The following is a 7839-nucleotide window of genomic DNA, read 5'->3' on the forward strand; positions in this document are numbered from 1 at the left end:
TCCCCAGTATGGCAATCTTCTTGTCATTAATTCCACACAGGTCTATTACCAAGCACTAAGTGACTGGAAGCCTCTCAATAAGGCCAATAAGGGCAGGTGGTTAAGTATGGCTGCAAGTTAAATGGAGTAAGCAAGTTAGCCTCGGAGGGACAGGCAGCCAGAAAAGGGACTCGCGGCCGTTACCTGTGCGGTATCCCGATCGGCTACGGGGATCTGGGTTACAAGCCGTTGTGAACTTGGCAGCACTACGTATCCTGCTGCTATGAAAACAGGCCGTCTGTTGACCACAGTCGCTCGGATGGTGGTACGAGCCACGGGAAGAAGAGATGAGCATGTACTAGGGTTAAAAACAACAACAATCCAGCCACATAAAACAAACCAAAGTGCTTGTCAGCATCTGTGGTGCATTAAACCCACATTAAGATACTACGAAGGGGGGAGGGGAGGCTTATTGTCTCAACACCATCTAACACAGCGAGGCGTGGCGCTGGAAGGAAGGTGGGGGTGGGCTTTTTCACTGGATTAACTGGTGCAACGGGATGGAGAAGCAGCTAGCACCGCTCAGGTCCATCAAATGCCCCAAGGTATGATGACGACAGATGATACTTAAAATCGGTACACAGTCCTACCTTTGACGTCTCAAGAACTCTCAGCCAGTCACAGACTTAAAACTACTATGGTCCTTTCAGAAATGGACCTTATAAGACTATAATATGTGCTCAACAGCTATGAGTTGTTCTCCGGCAAAACCAGATTAGGTCTGATAATTAAGGTATGAACAATTGAGGCAAACCTTCCTGTTTATATTATTGCAAGCAATTGGGGAGAAAAAAACAAAAACAAAACAAAAAAACTTTGCGTTGTTTGCTGTGAAAACTAAAACAGAGAAAGCATACTAGGGCTAAGACCACAATCAGTATGTTTACACGGATGCACAAAAAAAAAAAAAGTAATAAGTAATCGAGTTAGTCCAACTGAAACTCAAGTTTGAAGACGAGAATTTCTCATAGTCCGATTGATTGTCAAACTATGCAAATTTATGGGCGATCTGCGATTCATGTCAAACAAGTCTAGATGAAAGCGGTGCACACGCACACCGATACTTGGGCCTAATTTGATACAGATTCACACCTTCGGATCAAAGTCAGCATAGGCCCATTTGTTATGTCGGCAAAAGAGTATCTTGAATGATTATTCTGTGGTATGGGTTGTGTTGAGATATTTTTGCTCCCCAATCTGTTTGGAAAAAGATCTGGGCCAACATTTGTAAATGTTACAGTAAACATGTTACAAATTCTAATGTGCATGGTCAACACAGAGTTGTGCCAAGCCGTGGACTCCACGATTACGATTGATGATAGTAGTAGTAGATAAAAATGACAAGGAGTTGAAGTGGCTCAAACATCCAATGAAGATGCCTCCTAAGGCAGACACTGCAAAGAGCTAGCCTAAGAACTGAAGAAGTGGCCAGGGACAGGGAAGTCCGAGTTTCCCTGCTCACAGCTGTTCCGTCGGCAACAGAGACCCAGATAGGTGGTTGATGATGAGTCGTGTGTGTGTGTGAAGGATTCGGACGCCGTCAGCAAATAGAGCGCCGGCCAGCTGGCCACATAGGCGCAGATAGATGATCAATAGGAGGTTGGCGGGCCCGAGGGTCTGATCAATTAGTGATATGAGCCCAGTCTCTGCCCACCACACCCATGAAACTGAGAGACAAATCACCAAATACACATGTAACTCACAAGCACATGAGTGTATCATTGCATGATATGGTAGCAAGTCTGCCTCCAGCACAGTTACCAAATAATTAGATACTTGCAGTACCCAATAAAAGCTCTCTCAAAAACTCTAGTTGGGAACACCGAAAGACTACTAACATGAATAAATGCAAACATCTTGGAAAGTATGCGTGCCTTGAGAAGGAAAATGCAGCTTCCGTAGAGAGACCATAAAGATGCCGATTTATCCTTTCAATAATTATTGTGCACTGAGCCTAGGCTTGCAGTACCAGACAGGCTGAGAGCCTTCCAAAAAAAAAACAAAAAAAAAACAAAAAGTGCACTGTCAGCATTCACCACTTAATCCTAATGGGCAGGGAAGCGCTAACTGCTAAAGCAGTGTTGAGAGCTTGTGCGGTCACACCAAGTTCTAGTCGGGACAGACAAAACGGGACGATGTATGCGAAACACATGAAGGAGCTCAGACGGGCGGATGAGTTGGATTTTCTCCTCGCTAAATTTAATACTGGTTGCTTGGGATGACTGTTCCTTATTACACTGCATTGTTCCGAACAGGCTGCAGGTGTTTCCTTTGTTTTCTCAACCACAGCAGATAAATGGGAGTGTTTTATGTGGCGTAATGCATGTGGGACGGTGTGGCGCGGTTTCAAATTGCTCTGTGGAGCGCGGACAGCGGGCACTGCTGCTCTCCTAGTACTCATGCCGTCGTCCAACACGGCAAACCACAATAGGGAATATATTGTTAAATCAATAGCTCTCCGACAGTGTCATTTTAAACTCTGCAACATCTTTTTAAAGGCAGAATTTGTCCTCCAGCTGTTGTATGAGATCATTAATTTGTGCATGTTGAAATGAAGCTTACAATGACAGAATGCTACCACAATAGTTCTTCAAATGCGTGTCATGCATTTTTAAAATGACTACACGCTCCACAACAGTAAACATTCCTGTCAACCACCTGCAATACTGTACATAGCTGCAGGTGTTCCAAAAAGCACTCGTGTCTTCAAAGTTGTCAAAGACGTGATGAGGCATTACCAATTTACAGGACCGAAGGAAATGATTCACTACAGAGACCTCAAAAGTTGAATTCCGGAATTTTGAATTTGGGAAAGTTCTAATTTGTGGAGTTATGTGCAATGCAATGTAGTACAGAGAGGGATTGCAAGCAGTATAATAAAAATTGAAATACAACATGCTTTGGTGACTAATTCCACGCCTTCACGACTAAAGATAACGGACAAGTCAACGATGAGAATTTGTGCTAGCAAAAGCCATAAGACATCGTCGGCATTTATCAGTATATGAAGAAGTGCAGTGGAACATTCGATGTCGAATACACTTCATTCCGGAACGCTGGAATGTTTCTGGAAAGTGCGAGGAAATAGCCTGAGAAGCAAAAAGGGTGAACACGAAAACACCGCAGCAGGAAGGCCGGAGATGAGATTCAAACTCAGAACATCTCAACTGTGAGGCACCCGTGCTAACCACTGAACAAACATGCCGCCGATGGGATTGCGATGGGATGCCAAAGTTCAAGAAAATGTACATTACCAGAACTTTTGCACGAGAAGCGACAGTTTTGGGGATTATTATTATTATTAATGCAGGGTTTCTCCAACTTTTTGGACCCCCCTCATAATCCTAACGCCAAAAACCACATTATAGTCTTCTGGCCAGTTACGCAAACAAAATGACAAGCAGTTTCTATGATTTGATTTCCCCAGAGGAGGGTATCTTGCCATAATTCTTAACTTCAACCACTCAATACCAACACACCTTTATAATAACCATTCCTCATTTTTGCTGCATTGACTCATAGCTCACAGTTTAAGTTTGTTTGGTTTTTTTCCCTTCTAGGTAGGGCACATTTCAGGTGGTCAGAGACAGCGCCACTGTCATGTCATCCGTTTGAATTCAAATCCGAGACGGTAGATGTTGTGTCATGAGCACATTTTAAATATAAAAGCCAACGTGCTACACAAATTAAGTGACTGATGTCCTTTAACAATTAACTCTGACACAGAGAGAGGGAGGGAGCGAAGAGAGGTTTACATATACACACACACACAAGCTTTTAAAGTATTATAAAAGTCAATTACTGGTAATTTTTTTTTAACAAGCATTACATTTCATTTAAAAAAAAAAAAATAAGTCCAAGGTCAATTTTTGGAACACATTAAAAGGGGACTTTTCACTCCAGAAAAGAAAAAAAAAAAAGAAGATGCATACGGTTAATATGGTGCTGCTGCATCAAAATGAGACTTTTTAAGTCACCAAAAGAAAAAAGAAAAAAGTTATTCTTCTGTTTCAAAAAATGTGTGAAGGAAATTGCGTTCAAACACACGCACAAATAAATAAATACGTAAATAAATAAAGTGAACTCGATCATGTCTGGCCGGGAGCTCATCAGCCCTAAAGGTGCTCGCTTTCACATTGTTTGGAGGGACGCGTGTGTTTAGTGCCTCAAGCCGAGCTTTAATAATAACAACATTTGTCGATGCAAACAAACAAACAAACAAACAAACAAAAGCGCCTTAGTGCAGCCGAAGGCCCCATGGCCCGCTGCTGTGGTTTCGGTGACGCATAAACCGTCCACCACCTGCCAAGGAAGAGAGGAGGAGGAGGCGAAAGAGGAGGAGGAGGAGGAGGGAGGGTCAAGCCGAAACACAAGGCTTGACGCACGGCTAAAAACACAGCAAGAAACGCCGCCGCCCCGTGGTGCGCGGTGACAAGCTAGCGTGTCTATCATCACACCCGGGGAGAAGCACCCGTAGGCACCGTTTTACAACCAATTAGCACATAGCAAAGTCGAGTACAAGCGACTGAAGTCGCAGCCGTGGTGGCTATTGAAGCTTAATTGACGAGAGCGTGGAAAAAAAGGAGGGCGTTTGACGAGTGGAGACGGGACCAACCTTTCAGCCGCCGGGTCGGGAACAAAAAATAGGCAGTCCCTCCGTCTAAACGCTGGGGAGAGAGGGAAGAAGAAGGGGGGAAAAAATGTCGACGGAACGGTCAATTTCTCCGTCCGGGGTAACAATTGAGGCGCGTCCTTCCCTCCACGTTCGAACGGCGGCAGGCTTGCCTTGCCTCGCTCGTAAAGGATGCGGCCGGGGAAGGGCGCGCTGCGGTGCGGTGGCCTGGAGTGGGGAAGCGTGGTGTCCGCAAAAGGCAGATATGCAAATGAAATCCCTCCGCCGGCCAATCAAGAGAACGAGATGGGAGTCTATGCAAATGCTCAATGACGTCACCGGCAGTGTTATCGCGATATCTCGTGGGGCTTCACAGGTCCAAAGTGACTTTAATTGGACGGCAATTCACAGCGTATATAAGAAGTAATTGACCCGTTTTTATCCACTTTCAACGGGAATTCTGATACTATTAAAAATTGGATTATTACTATTTTAAACAATAAACAGCGCTTCACCAAGTGGGAAAAATGTGTTGGGAAAATATTTAGTCAATCAATAATCTTTTTAAAACCTTTTTTTTTTTTTTTTTAAATAAATGCATTAAATTAAAACAAAGTTTAAAAATGTGGAAAAACTAAACAAATATAGCTAAAACTAAACTTAGCCCATGAAGTGGGGAAAAAGGTCAATAAACAATATTTTTTTTCTGAATAACAACAAAATAATTAAAATATCTATTAAAAATGCAAAAATGTAATTCTTCCTCCTTCCTTAACCCATAATGTTGATCAAAAAGAACGTAAATAAATAATTGTAATCGTTTTTCAATTTTTTACTTAATTTGTTAAAATTAAAGATGTAATAATAAATGTTGGGGGGGGGGTACACGAAACTATATCAATATTTAATGGATTTTTCCTTCTTCCTTAGCACATGAAGTGTAAAACATTACTGTCAATACACAACGTTAGTATTTTTTTATTTTTACTTAATTTATCAAACTTAAAAATGTTTGAAAAAAAAGTTAAAATGTACAATCAAAATTATGCACAATATACAATACAATCAAAATTGGATGGCCTTTACTTCATGTTGTTTTACTTCTTGTGATGGGTAAAAAAATCAGTCACTAAATAATAATTTTATATTTTAATTTAATTCATTAAAAATTCATAAATGCTTGAAAAAAAAATTATCTTCCTTAGGCTATAATGTTGAAACAATTATCTGTGAGTTAGTCAATAAATGTTATTTCTTTAATTGTAATAAATTTATATATACATAAAATGTTTTAAAAATATGCTAAAAAGGAATTATGAAAATTGGATGGCTTATTTTCCTTGATCACCCTCCTTTTCAAAGTGAGTTACCGAATTTTGTTTGTTTTAACTCACTAACAAAAAGGGTATTTGTCAAAAACTTCATATTTATGAGTTATGTGTTGAACAAGACAAAATATTATTGTCAAGCTGTCCCCTCTGGTTTATACAGTACTGTGATGTCATTTTCTCCATTATATGAATATTAACAAATCATACAATTAACAGTTTATTGGAGAAAATATCCTTCTGACCAACCCTTACCAGTAATAGTTGTCAATAATGCACTTTCTGGTCCTAAAATGCTGAAGAGCATTTAAATGCCCACATTACCTCAAGGTAGATTCTCATGTGACATTCTGATTTGATTAAGCATATGATGTTTGTCTCCAGTTGTCTGTTTGTGCCTTTTTGGAAAAAAAAAAAAAAAAAAACAAGAAATGTAGTTTTTATTGTGAGGGCCCACTTCCCTATGGTACAAGGCCCACAATTGCTACTGCTGGGTGAATGCCTTGCTGTGTGAGCGCGCTTCTTCTGCATGAGCTGCAGCTGCCGTCCGCACAATAGACATCAGTGAATAGGCACACACAAAGAGCAGCGCAACAACACACTGGGACAAAAGAATGGAATGGGATAAGACTTAAGTTATATTGGAAGAACTCCGAGAGGAAAGAATGCAGCCGTTTCGGGGTGTACGCCTCTAGTTAAGTGTGAGCGTCTTTCAAGAGTCTGGCAGTTGTTTCATCAGCTTCTCCACAATGGATAGTGTGCCGGAACCAAGGAAAAACCCATAAACTCTCCTTTTAGTCCACTGAAGATTTGTTGTTGAAATGTTCCTCTTTGTCCTTGTGCACAATGTTATCGCTACACTAAGTTTATTAGTGCAAATATAGATTGGCCCAGAGGTATTTGGCCACTGACAAGAGGTATGTTTTTGTTTTTTTTCTTTCAAGCGAGCGCTGTACAGTGGGTCACTTCATAACAAGCAACAGTTTGGCAGATCAAATTCGTAAATATTCTTCTTCTTAAAAAAAAAAGGCTTCAAACGGTTTGTTTCCACTCTCAGCTGAAGGTTACTGTCAAAGTAAACATAAAACAAAGAATTAGACAGTGTGTATTTAAAACAACAGGCTAACAAGTAGCAGCTGCGTCGCAGAACGTTCACTGGGAAACACTATCGCCGCACGGGCTAACAATAAGCCTCTACAGTATGCGGCCCTGTTGTTCAGCTTTAAGCAACACATATCTGAACACATCAACAGCAACACATGTAGACAGATAATACTGAGTAAATAGTAATGAGCCTAATTGTGAATGTCCATTTCCGACTCGGCGATAAAAATCCCAGAGAACTTGGAGGAACCGATGACCTAAAAGAGTGTAAACTACTGTATCTCCTTCCTCAGTATATTTAGCAGTGGTGGGTGGTCGGGGACAACCAGGCCTTCTTTGCGGGCCTAAACACAATCAGAAGCACTGACTTACATTTGCATATGACTGTCACGACAATTACGATATCGTCGTGTTCTGTTAAAATTGCGTTTTTGGAAAGTATTCCAAGCTATCAAATACACAGCCTGCCTCTGATATTTAGACACGGTGACTCACTACACACAGCCGAGACAAGGGATGTGTTCCAGTCCAGCAACAGGGCCAATGGCGTGAGCTTCACTCCATGCTGAGTTCAAAGCGCCGTCAACAAACAGCCGTCGGCCTTCATTGTGCTTCACAGACGACAAAAGCAATACTGCACTCCTTTTGATAACGCAACTAATTATGACTTGCAGGCCAGACAAGGAAGCGGAAAGGCATCTTTAGAGCTCTACATAATGCATGACCTGATGGGAAGGCAAACATATGTCAAGTTAT

The sequence above is a fragment of the Phycodurus eques genome, chromosome 6 (genome assembly GCF_024500275.1).
Source record: "Phycodurus eques isolate BA_2022a chromosome 6, UOR_Pequ_1.1, whole genome shotgun sequence".
Taxonomy (NCBI): domain Eukaryota; kingdom Metazoa; phylum Chordata; class Actinopteri; order Syngnathiformes; family Syngnathidae; genus Phycodurus; species Phycodurus eques.